This window comes from Aotus nancymaae, unplaced genomic scaffold, assembly GCF_030222135.1.
Source record: "Aotus nancymaae isolate 86718 unplaced genomic scaffold, 86718_ANA_hifiasm-v0.15.2.pri h1tg000115l, whole genome shotgun sequence".
Taxonomy (NCBI): domain Eukaryota; kingdom Metazoa; phylum Chordata; class Mammalia; order Primates; family Aotidae; genus Aotus; species Aotus nancymaae.
In genome coordinates this window covers 8035155-8047312 of record NW_026988530.1, presented here as the reverse complement: position 1 = coordinate 8047312, position 12158 = coordinate 8035155, and the positions used below count along the sequence as shown (strand labels likewise).

Below are 12158 nucleotides of genomic sequence, written 5' to 3'. Positions count from 1 at the left end.
TTTATCACAATAATGTCTTTTTTATCAAAATGTCATTAAAATCTAGAATTTTAGCAAAACATCTGTGAAATATTTTGTAATATACACTATTTTAAGAAGAAAAATATGTTTCTACCTTGTCCTATACAGTTTAACCATTCTCAAATAGATTCGCCCTGTTTATGTGCATTGATTTAATTTAGTTTTGAGACATTCGTGGAATAATTACAGTTAGATCTTATTTTCCTCTTTTGCCTAAACACAAAGTTTTTATTTTAACAAATCAAAAACAGACTACATTGTAGACCTGAAATCTCATTAAAACACTACAGAACTAAAATCCAACATACAATATAAGTGAGTATATGTGTGTCTGTGTATGTACATGATCTATCAAAAGACAGAAAAAGAGAGATGGACAGAGAGAAATTGAGACCTGAAATTTTCAGGGTTACCTAAATATTCCCTCCAGTGATTACGTAGGAGGGAATATAATATACTTATATCATGCTGCATTTGTTCTCTATAGGATGCTTTCTCTGAGTTAATTAATTCAACATATATGTTCTTATTGCCTACTTTCTAAAATTTTCACTAAAAGAAACAAAGTTCAATAATGAGTAACCCACAGATCCTTCCAAAAGGAATGCTCTACAGCTTAATATAATGCAGTGATGAGAAACATGAAGAAAAGAACTCTAAGCACCTGAAACATAGCCTGCTGTGATTAGACCTTATTTTTCCACTGTTTCTGGAAGATGTACTGTCTACTTGATCTGTCTACCTTTAATGCTAATCTTTTAAATGCAATGCTCAGTGAGTGTCACTAGGTTCAAATATCTATAATAATATCCAAACCTATTTTAAACCAATGATTTTATAAAGACAGAAGAAATGATTCATGGAAAATATCATACATTTTAATATGAAAGAATTATATGCAGTTAATTTGATTAAAATTATGTATTTAAAAAGCTGTATCTACTGTATTTCCTCACTGAGAATCACTGGGGTTGCTATAAAATGCATTGCTATACTGTCCTGCTTCTTTTTGGTTACTCTGCTTTTAACATTTTCTTCAAGAGAACTGTGTTTGGATGATCTGCTTGAGGCTACTAAGAAAATTCCCAAGGAATAAACAATGGTAGATGAATATTTGACTTTTCTGTTTTGCTCATGAGCTGTTCAAAAAACTAGTTCTTTGCATCATTGCTTTCTATTCTTCAAAATAATATAACGTTAAAATATAAAATAATATACATTTAAAGGAATAAAACTTCACAGAGGTTAATTTTTTATCTATAGACCTAATAAAGTAAAAATTGCAGAGAAAAATACAGCTAGTCAAAACCATAAGGCAACATAAAGTGTTCAATCTGTTTTTACTGAAGGATATAAAGGGAATGGTGCTTCAAAAACAATGAGATTTGAAAGCCTTTTGAGGAAAAGATTGATTTTCACACTCAGCATTTATAAACGGCCTTTTGGAAGAGAGAAATCAAGCCACATCAAGCCATAATATAACAAGACAAGCTAAATGTAGCTGCCACCACAGGACATCATGAAAACGCTCCAAGGCTGGTGTGATGCTTCCAGCTTTGTTCTTTTTGCTTAGGATTGTCTTGGCTATATGGGATCTTTTTTGGTTCCATATGAATTTTAAAATAATGTTTTCTAATTCAGTGAAAAATGTCAATGGTGGTTTAATGAAAATAGCACTGAATCTAGAAATTATTTGGGCAGTATAGCCATTTTCATGATATTGATCCTTCATATACATGAGCATGAAATGTTGTTTTCATTTGTTTGTTTCCTCTCTGATTTGCTTGAGCAGTGGTTTGTGGTTCTCCTTGAAGAGGTCCTTTACTTTCCTTGTTAGCTGTATTCCTAGGTACTTCATTCTCTTTGTAGCAATTGTCAATGGGAGTTATTTCATAATTTGTCTCTCTGCTTGTCTACTACTGGTGTATAGGAATGCTAGCAATTTTTGCACATTGATTTTTCATCCTGAAACAGCTGAAGTTGCTTATCAGCTTAAGAAGATTTTGGGCTGAGAGAATGCATGGGGTTTTCTAGTTATAGGATCATGCTATCTGCAAACAAATATAATTTGACTTACTCTCTTCCTATTTGAATATCCTTTATTATTATTATTTTTTATCTTGCCCGATTGCTCTGGCAAGAACTTCCAATACTATGTTGAATAGGAGTGGTAAGAGAGGGCATCCTTATTCTGCTGATTTTCAAGGGGAATGCTTAAAGTATTCATGCTACCTGACTTCAAACTATACTGCAAGCTACAGTAACAAAAGCAGCATTATACCAGTACAAAAACAGCCACACAAACCAATGGAAAAGAATAAAGAACTCAGAAATAAGACCACACACCTACAATAATCTGATCTTTAAAATACCAGACAAAAATAAGCAATGGGAAAAGATTTTCTATTTAATAAATGGTGCTGGAAGAACTGGCTAATCATATGCAGAATATTGAAACTAGCCCTCTTCCTTAAACCTTTTACACAAATTATCTCAAGATGGATTAAAGACTTAAATATAAAATTTGAAATTATAAAAACCCTGGAAGACAATCTAGGCGATACCATTCAGGCTATAGCCACGGGCAAAGGCTTCATGATAATATGCCAAATCAATTACCACAAAATCAAAAATTGACAAATGGCATCTAATTAAAGAGCTTCTGCACAGCAAAAGAAACTGTCCTCACAGTGAACAGAGAGCCTACAGAATGGAAGAAAATTTTTACTATCTATTCTTCAGACCAAGGTCTAATATTCAGAGTCTACAAGAAACTTAAAAAAGTTTTCAAGAAAAGGAAAAACAACCCCATTAAAAAGTGGGCAAAAGACATGGAAACACTTTGCAAAGGAAGACATTTATGTGACCAACAAATATATGAAAAAAATCTCAACAACATTGATCATTAGAGGAATGCAAGTTAAAACCACAATAAGATACCATTTCATGCCAGTTGGAATGGTGATTATTGAGAAGTCAGGAAAACAGATGCTGGCAAGGATGTGGAGAAAAAGGAATGCTTTTATATTGTTGAAGGGAAGATAAATTAGTTCAACCATTGTGGAAGATAGTGTGGTGATTTCTCAAAGATCTAGAAGCAGAAATACTGTTTGACCCAGCAATCCCATTGCAGGGCATATACTCTAAGAAATATAAATCATTCTGTTACAAAGATAGATGCATACATATGTTCATTGCAGCACTAATCACAAATAGGAAAGACATCGAATCAACCCAAATGCCCATCAATGATAGACTGGAGAGAGAAACTGTGATACATATACACCATGGATTACTACGCAGCCATAAAAAGGAATGAGATCATGTCCTTTGCAGGCACATGGATGGAGCTGAGAGCCATGATCCTCAGCAAACTAACACAGGAACAGAAAACCAAGTACCACACGTTCTTATTTATAAGTGGAAGCTGAACGATGAGAACACATGGACACATGGAGAGACCAGCACATACTGGGGCCTGTTGGGTGGAGCAGGGGGAGACAGAGCATCAGAAAGAATAGCTAGCTAATGGATGGTGAGCTTGATGCCTCAGTGATGGGTTGATTTGTGCAGCAAGCCACCATGGTACATGTTTACCTATGTAACAAATCTGCGTATTCTGCACATGTACCCCAGAACTTAAAATAAAAGATGAGGAAAAAAAGTAGTAGGATAGAATGTTAAGATGATCAGTTATAAAATCAATATATTCCTAAAAAAAAGGAAAGCTTCCAAGGACCTTATTTTCTCCTAAATCCTCCCCACTAACTAACCACTAAATCAGTCTCAAGATTTGATACTTAAAAACTATAAATGAATTTCCCTGGCTTTTTGACAGAATTTATCTGGAATATAAATGACATGGGAACATTTATAGAAAAGACCATGACAAGTAAAGTATGAAAAAAATTAAAATCTAGAGAAGAGTACTTCATTGTATCCACATGATTAAAATGCATCTGATGAAAACATATCATTCTTATCATGTTTGCAACTAGTATATGATGTGTTTGTCAACTAAACTGTGAACTCCAGGAGATTTTATGTTTATTAATTTCTTAAATGGCTAAGCATATTACAATGCCTTAAATGCTATTTGAGACTCAGCAAATAACTGTTGAATGAAAAAGCAAACTAATATTAAACAGAGTCATAATTTTAAAGTTACTAATCTTAAAGCTTTTCGAGCAGTTCAGTTGCAAATGAATTCAGCTGATGCTTGACTTTGTACCCAGCAGTCTTAATTCTACACATACATTTACCCATCCAATAATTCACCAATTGAGAACAAATTATTGAGAATCTAATGTGTTCAAAGTACTACAATAATTAAAGAACAAATATAACAATAAAATAAATAGACAAGACCTGTTCTCTTATGGAGCTTAAAATTTATCAGAAAAAAAAAAACCCAGATCATTATAAAAAATAAGATTCAAATAGAGCTAGCAAAATGTACTGAGAAACAGAAACAATAGGAAGACTTAATATAACTTTAGCTGAAATCTAATGGATGAATTGGAGGTAGCCATTTGCAACTGTAGAGAAAGAGTTTTTATAGCAAATGGGGGAAATATATATAAAGGCTTGGATGGGAGGAAGGGCTTGATTAAGCTCAGGAACTGAAAAATACGTAATACAAATGGGATATGAGGATAGGTATAGGTAAAGCAAAGCAAAGGACTGATGAAATAATGAAGAATGAATTGGAAAAGAATATTGTAAGATAAGATTACTGTTTGGTTTTTATTCCATAGGCAATGAGAATCTGCTAAACAGTTTTACGCAGATGAGTGACCATATATACTGGCATTTTGTTAAGATCATTCTGACTGCAATGTGGAGACTGAATTAGAGATGAAAAGCCAAATACGAAGCTTAACCTCTGCTTTATTCCACTTTTGTGTCTTGTGTTAGTATTGCTGTAGGTATTGGTTACTTCAGAGAGCATATTTACAAAAGTCAGTGAAAACTCTGATAAAATCTTCAGCAACAAATAAGAAAATCTAAACTAAAAAAAGAGAACAAGAGTAAGCAAGAGAGAGAGAAAAAAATAAAAGAAATTTTGCTAAATATAACAGACAAGTACTTTAGCCTCACTGACATAAATTAAAATTTAAAGAATTAAAATAATATCCATAAATCATGTTTATATATTTTATAGATGACAGATTATTCCTAATACTTTTTATCCATTAAGCTGTTGCCAACACATGAACATACAACAACCATTTACTAAAATACATATGTAATTGCCATGCATCAATTATTATGTTAATAAATTCTCAGTCTTTCTGATGAAGAAATTAGCATAAGTATCTCATTACAATGTAGAAAATTTTCTACTACACAAACCAAATTATTTTGCAAAGACCATTTAACAGCTGTCAAATGAAAATGACTATTGGTCAAAATCAGTGGGGGTCTGATTCAGACTAATAATATACAGGTTCAATGTATATAAGCGACTCATCAGAACCCCAAGTCTCTCTACTATTTAAATAAAGTTTTCAGGCAAGACAAGGCTCATGATAATTCTTTCCGTATCATTAGAAAAATTATTGTGCAACATTTTAGGTTAACAGACTCTGCTTACCCAAAAGGCGTGTAAATTTCCTGAGGATTGACAGACAGTGACAGGTCTCCATGTCTGAAAGTCTGAAGTCCTGCCTGCCTCCGCTGATCCTCCCCTCCCCGCTGCCACCACCTGCGTTCACCATTGTCCTTAATTCCCCTGACAAGCCTCTCACCCCACCCTGCCATTTTAACTGTTCTTATAATAATGTGAATGCCTCTTACCCCATCCTGCCATCTTAACTGTTCTTATGATAATGTGGATACTCCTTACCCCACCCTATCATCTTAACTACTCTTCCACCTTACCCCACCTGCCATTGTAACTGAACTTGTGATAATGTATACTTCTTGTCCCTACCCCCACCACTGTAACTGATCTTACTCTGCAACAGACCCACTCCCCAAAAAGAAAAAAAATGACCAACCTACCAACCTATAAAACCAATTCCCATCCTTACCCCCTTTGCCTGTCCTTTCTCGGATTCAGCCCGCTTGCACTCAAGTGAGAAATAAAATGGTCTTGTCGCCCTCACAAAGCCTGTTTGGAAGATCTCTTTATTAAATGAGTTTAATATTCGGTACTATTGGACGTGAATAACAGATAGAATGATACAAAATTGACACTGACTTCTGAAGATTTAAATGTACTCTGTGAAGAGGATGATTTTAATAAGCCATAGATAAAAGATATATACTAATGTTGATTTGCTAATAAAAAATAAGTGAATATTTTGTGATTAACTTTTACACCTTATTCTCATTGAAATAGTTATAAACACATCAGAGATATTAAGACAGAAATGAAAGAAAACAAAGGACAATGTAATATATGAATCTAAAAATATGTAAATTTTTGGATATAAAATAGAAAGATCTCTATAACTTCATTTTATAAATTAATTTGTGACTTGATAAAGGCAGTTGACATATGTACTTTGCCATCTTAGCCTTTTTCTTCTATTTGTATTATTTCTCTTTACCCCCTTCTATTATTCCTCTTTCTTTTACTATTACTTTAACAACTATAATCCATTATTATAATAATGACAGCAATCCTTCAATGATTTGCTTAATATTTACTGTAAGCCTGGAATTGTTCTAAGCTAATGGCCTTAGAAAATTTCATTTAATTCTCAGAATAAACTTATGAGGTAAGAATTATTATTTTAATTTTCCACTGAAGTATCAGTTCAAAATCATTTAAATGGCTTTTCCAAGGTCACATAGTTTAAAAATACAGGGTTGGTTTTGATATCTAATTCTATCTGATTCCAGAGTTCATGTTCTCAGCTGCCTCACTATTCTGCCTCCATCTGACAAAATAGTTTAATTAAGCCCAAAAATGAACCAATGAATAGAGACAGTGAATGCACTCAAGAGTACAGCAAGGAAAAAAGAAGTAATACTTTAAAATTAACTTGTGAGTTTTCTGTATTGTTTGTTTGTTCATTTAATTTTTCCTTTAGTCGCAGGCTTATCACCTCAGACATGAGGGGAAGTGTTAAAACAACATCAACAAAATGTTCTTATGCTAGGAAAAATATCTCCCGAGAGGAATCAGATGGAGTAAGAACATGCAGACCTGTTGCTTGGTGTCCTTTTAATGAACCCAGCATTTCCTATTTCCTTGCATCACAGCTCAGGTTTTGGAATGGAAAGACTCTTAACAGAAATCACATCATAATTTGAAGGATTCCAAAAACATCATGCTAGTGTGCTACTGGTCGTTGACTATGGCGGGGGTGTAATAGTCAATGATCCCACGCATTTCATATCCTGCCATATCCAATATGGCAGACACACTCCCATAATAGGATAGTCATCACTAGTGGAGACCCAGGAAAGAAACTATCCTGTACACCATAGTATGGTGAGAAGAAAGTGACCAGATTCTTCTGCCTACCTGGAAGTGCTTATGGACAAGCATGAAGAAGAAGCCTGGGTAGAACTCCGGATGTTGCAGTTCAGGTGTATTCTACAGCTCCAGAGTGTGGCAAATGTCAACTTTATAAAATCCAAAGAAACACAGAGAACCAGTGACACCACAGAACACACCAGCACAGAATACTCAAGAGCAGACCAGATAAGCCACTCATTGGCGGACAGCTTAAAGCATGCAGTAAAAGACCAGAACTATGGAGAATCCCAATATAAGCATAAATTACTTTGTTCCTGAAAGCAGATAACATCATGAATGAGAGAGAGAGGAGACAGGACCATTTGAGAGGGGATGGAGAAAGCTCTGACAGGAAGTAGGAACTTTAAAAATAATGTAGTATTTACTCTAATACCTGAATTAATCCAAAACAGACTCTTTTAAAGAGGAAACTAGTGAGTTATCTTTAATTCACTGGTACCCTTCTTCTCTCATGGGTCCATAAGTAACACACTGCTTCTGTTATTTCATGTATTTTGGGGGGCTGCCTCCTTTGCATCTTGCCTGACCAAGATCTGAACCTAACTGCCATCCCAGTTGGGGCCCTCTTAGAGAGTGGCTGTCTTCCTAGGAACAAACTGGATTCAGGTCAGACAAGAGTTACAAGGACTTCTGCCAGTATTAACAAGTTTCCTGTGAGAGGACACCTGTGAAAAGCTTATTGTAAACAACCAAAACAAAATTCCTTAGATTCCTGGTCACAGCAGGGCTACAGCTTATGACAACTCTCTGGAGAGAAACCCTGAGACAAAACTAGGAAAAAACTACAGAAATTCTAGATAATTTAAAATTACTTGCAGCAAAGGAAAAAAAAAAAAGGAAGGTAAGTAGCTGTGTATTATTTGGTTAATATTGCATTAATCTTGACAACTCTGACTACCAAGAAAACAGCCACTCCTACTAGCTTAATATTCTAAACACGAGACTAATTCACTTAACTTTAATAAATAGTAGGCCATTATTATTTAAAATAATTGTCTGTGTTCCTCTTTAACAAGAGTAAAGCAAAAAATCAATTCAATAATCAAATTAATCAATGAAATAAGAAGTACAGCCATTTTGACTCATCTACATAAAATGACTAAGATCACTTTTTATTCTATTTATTTTCAAGTATAATATTCTAAAATGGGCATATGCCTAATGATATAAAGTAAAAATGTCAATCATCCAAGGAATAAGACCCTTTCTCTCTCCAAAGGTTTTTTTCACCTCTTCACTGCTTATTAAACTTTTCATCACAGGTAGAAAAAAAAAGATTAAACTATAGCAGGTGACATGATAAAATCAATCAAATGAGTGAGTTAATTCCACACTTTCCATTTAAAAAATTAAAGAAATCAGAGACTTACAGATAATTGATGTACTGAGCCTTCTCTAATTAGCACTTAGGTTGTATCAATTTATAAACCATGCAATCAGATAATATCTCTTGAATAATATTCCAAGTCGAATGGTTAAACAGATTTTATATGTAGAAAAGAGAAAAAATTAATTGAGACAATGCATTGGATAAAATTATACTTGCCATTGAAGGACAGCTCAAATGTGGTATCACAGAAAATAAGAACATTTACACCACCAGAAACACTCATGGAGGTGTTGGTACAAGGAGTTTGTTAAACACATATTAAATAGCAAGAAGTCTTTGGCCTGGCATTATTCCACTTCATCAGAATTGCCAGAGGCCTTATAGTTTATATACCATGATTGTGAGAACAAGTGTGGGGATGGGATGCAGTGAGGTACTATAAAAATATATCTTCTTGGCCGGGCGCAGTGGCTCACGCCTGTAATCCCAGCACTTTGGAAGGCCGAGGCAGGTGGATCACGAGGTCAAGAGATCAAGATCATCGTGGTCAACATGGTGAAACCCCGTCTCTACTAAAAATACAAAAAATTAGCTGAGCATGGTGGTGCGTGCCTGTAATCCCAGCTACTCAGGAGGCTGAGGCAGGAGAATTGCCTGAACCCAGGAGGCGGAGGTTGCAGTGAGCCGAGATCGCGCCATTGCACTCCAGCCTGGGTAACAAGAGCAAAATTCCGTCTCAAAAAAAAAAAAAAAAAAAAAAAAAAATATATATATATATATATATATATATATCTTCTTATATAAAAGAGAATTAAACATATTGTTATTTTTTGTCTTGATCAGGGAAGTATAGGTTTCTGAATGTAGATAGAAATTTGAATTCTAGTGGCAGTGTGGAACACACGCACTAAAGATCGTTACCTAAATCCTGAAGAAAACTCACTTTGTAATGAATTGTTGGGCTTTCTATTATTGTCAGTAACAAACCTGATATACAAACTTTGAATGCAAACGTCCCAATTTGTACAAAGATCCTGAAATTAATTCTTGAACTAGCAGCAGATTTGAAGAGCTTACTCACACATTTCATATTGAACCAAAAACCTTGAAAGCAAAATTGTCCCATAGGTGTATAGTAACCCCAAGTTTGTGATAATACGTTTACCCCACATGAAATTTCATTCTGGGGGGAAAAAAATCAAAATTCTGCTTCTCTGTTTTTCTACAGACTAAAATTCTAAAAAAAACCTCACAATAAAGGATTACTAAAAAAATATAAAAAATGAGCTACTATGAATCAAAGTCAATATAAACAGCAAATGTCTTTGAACAACAAAATATTTTAAACATTAGAATTGTTTGACACATAATATAGAATAATATATCTGAAATAGACAGCATGGTTAATTTCACAAAAAAAGAGTGTTCATCATGAAATTGTTTTCAGACAACAAAGAATTTTAAAAGGAAAGTATGTCTTTTATTCTTAAAAACTGAATTATAGAATTTTTTCTCAGCAACTGATTAAGGAATCATGAGATAATTAGTGGACTAAAATTAGATCTGTAGATAATAATCGTTGAAAAGAGTGATTCCAAAAGTTAAACATTTGAAAGAAAATGTAAGTAATATATAGTTAAAATGAAAAGTTCCAACTTATGTCTACTTTAAATTCCAAGACGATGGGTTACATAATATTTTGGAGAAATTAGATATACAAAAATACTAACTACAAATTTTAGAGTTGATAAAAGAGTGACCCCAAAGACACAGGAAGTTCAATATATACTAAGCAGGCTAAGTAAAATAAAAAAATTAATCTAAATATATGTGAATTAGAGTGAAATGCCACATCACCAGGGACACCGACAATGTTTTAAGCAGATGGAAAGGACAGATAGATAGTTTACAAATCAATGGTTGACAGGATACTTATCTGAAGCAACAAAAATAAATATCTTAAGAGGGTAAAAGAAACAGGTGTCAGCTGAGGACTGGGTTTATAGCATATATAACCTTATTAATATGTAGTAGCAAATGCTAATTTCTATTTTATATACTAGTATATAAAGCATACTAGTATATTTATTTACTAGTATATATATATTTGGTATGTATTTATATAATAGTATATTTCTATTTTATACACTATGTAAAGTAGAAAGCAAATATGATTTTAAAAAAACTTTGAAAAAGCCTATTATTAACATATTTTTGCTAAACCAACTTCTAACTTCTAACTTCTCAGACAAGATGAAAAATTATCCTAGAAGTAAATACTAAAATGGAAACAAATAAGCAAAGAGATAATGAAATGGTTAATGTGTAGATGGATTTGAATAAGCAGTATCTGTATTAAATGTTATATGGATAATTTCTAAATTAAGGTATTAAGTAGAAATTAGCCTTAAAACATTAGAGATTCTTAGGTTATTAAGGAGGAACAGGACTATCAGAATTAAGTGTTCTAGTGTCCTTGTATACAGCAGGAGAGAGATTAAAATATTGCATTGCATTTAATAACAAGTTTGCAATGAAAAGAACTTAATAGTAAACATGCAAAGAACATGAAATAACATTCTAAATAGCAAAAGAGAAACTTAGTAAGAAAAAAAACAACTAACAAATAGAAAAACTTATCAATTAAGCAAGCCAGGAAGGAAAATAAATATTTAAATTGAGACAAATAGAAGTTTAACATTAAAAATCAGGGCAAATATATCCTAATAAACAGAAGTAGCCAAATACAAACTCGGAGCTTCTAGGACTGCATATAAAATTATATTTTGTGTCATATGAAAGGAGAGAAGATTAGCATTCCCCTTGACAAAGCTGGAAGAGGCCCTTGGGTCTACCTTGGGTCTTAGATACTGTCTAGCTTAAGAAAAAACACAACCTCTCTGAGTTTCAGTTTTTTCTCTACTTTAGGTGTTTCTAAGCAGTACTTCAAGTACCAAACAAGGTAATTAACTTAAAAATAAAAAAATAAAAAGAGCTCTTAAAATATAAAAAATTACTCATGATATATTCTCTAGAGGTATTTTCCTACTATATAAACACAAATGCACTAACAGTTTCTATATTAAAAACACACATAAGAATTAATAGATGTATAACCAGTATACTGTAACTAACTGCAGTTTGAGTTATTCGATAAGATAATAAAATTTCGATAATGCATCTCTAAATTAATTAATTAATTAAATGCTTACAAATGCTATTTACATCTAAATTATAAAGATGGGTCAAAGACAGAGGATGGCAAAGCTTTTCTGTGAAGGGTAGAGTGGTAAATGTTTTTTACTTTATGGG

At 33.2% G+C, this 12158-nt stretch overlaps 1 non-coding gene across 1 annotated transcript; it reads left to right on the top strand.

Moving 5' to 3' along the window:
* The first annotated feature begins 11634 nt into the window (after positions 1-11634).
* Positions 11635-11763, top strand: LOC135272599 (U6atac minor spliceosomal RNA). Its single transcript, XR_010340619.1, has one exon. It is a non-coding gene; the product is annotated as a U6atac minor spliceosomal RNA (small nuclear RNA).
* Positions 11764-12158: the final 395 nt, after the last annotated feature.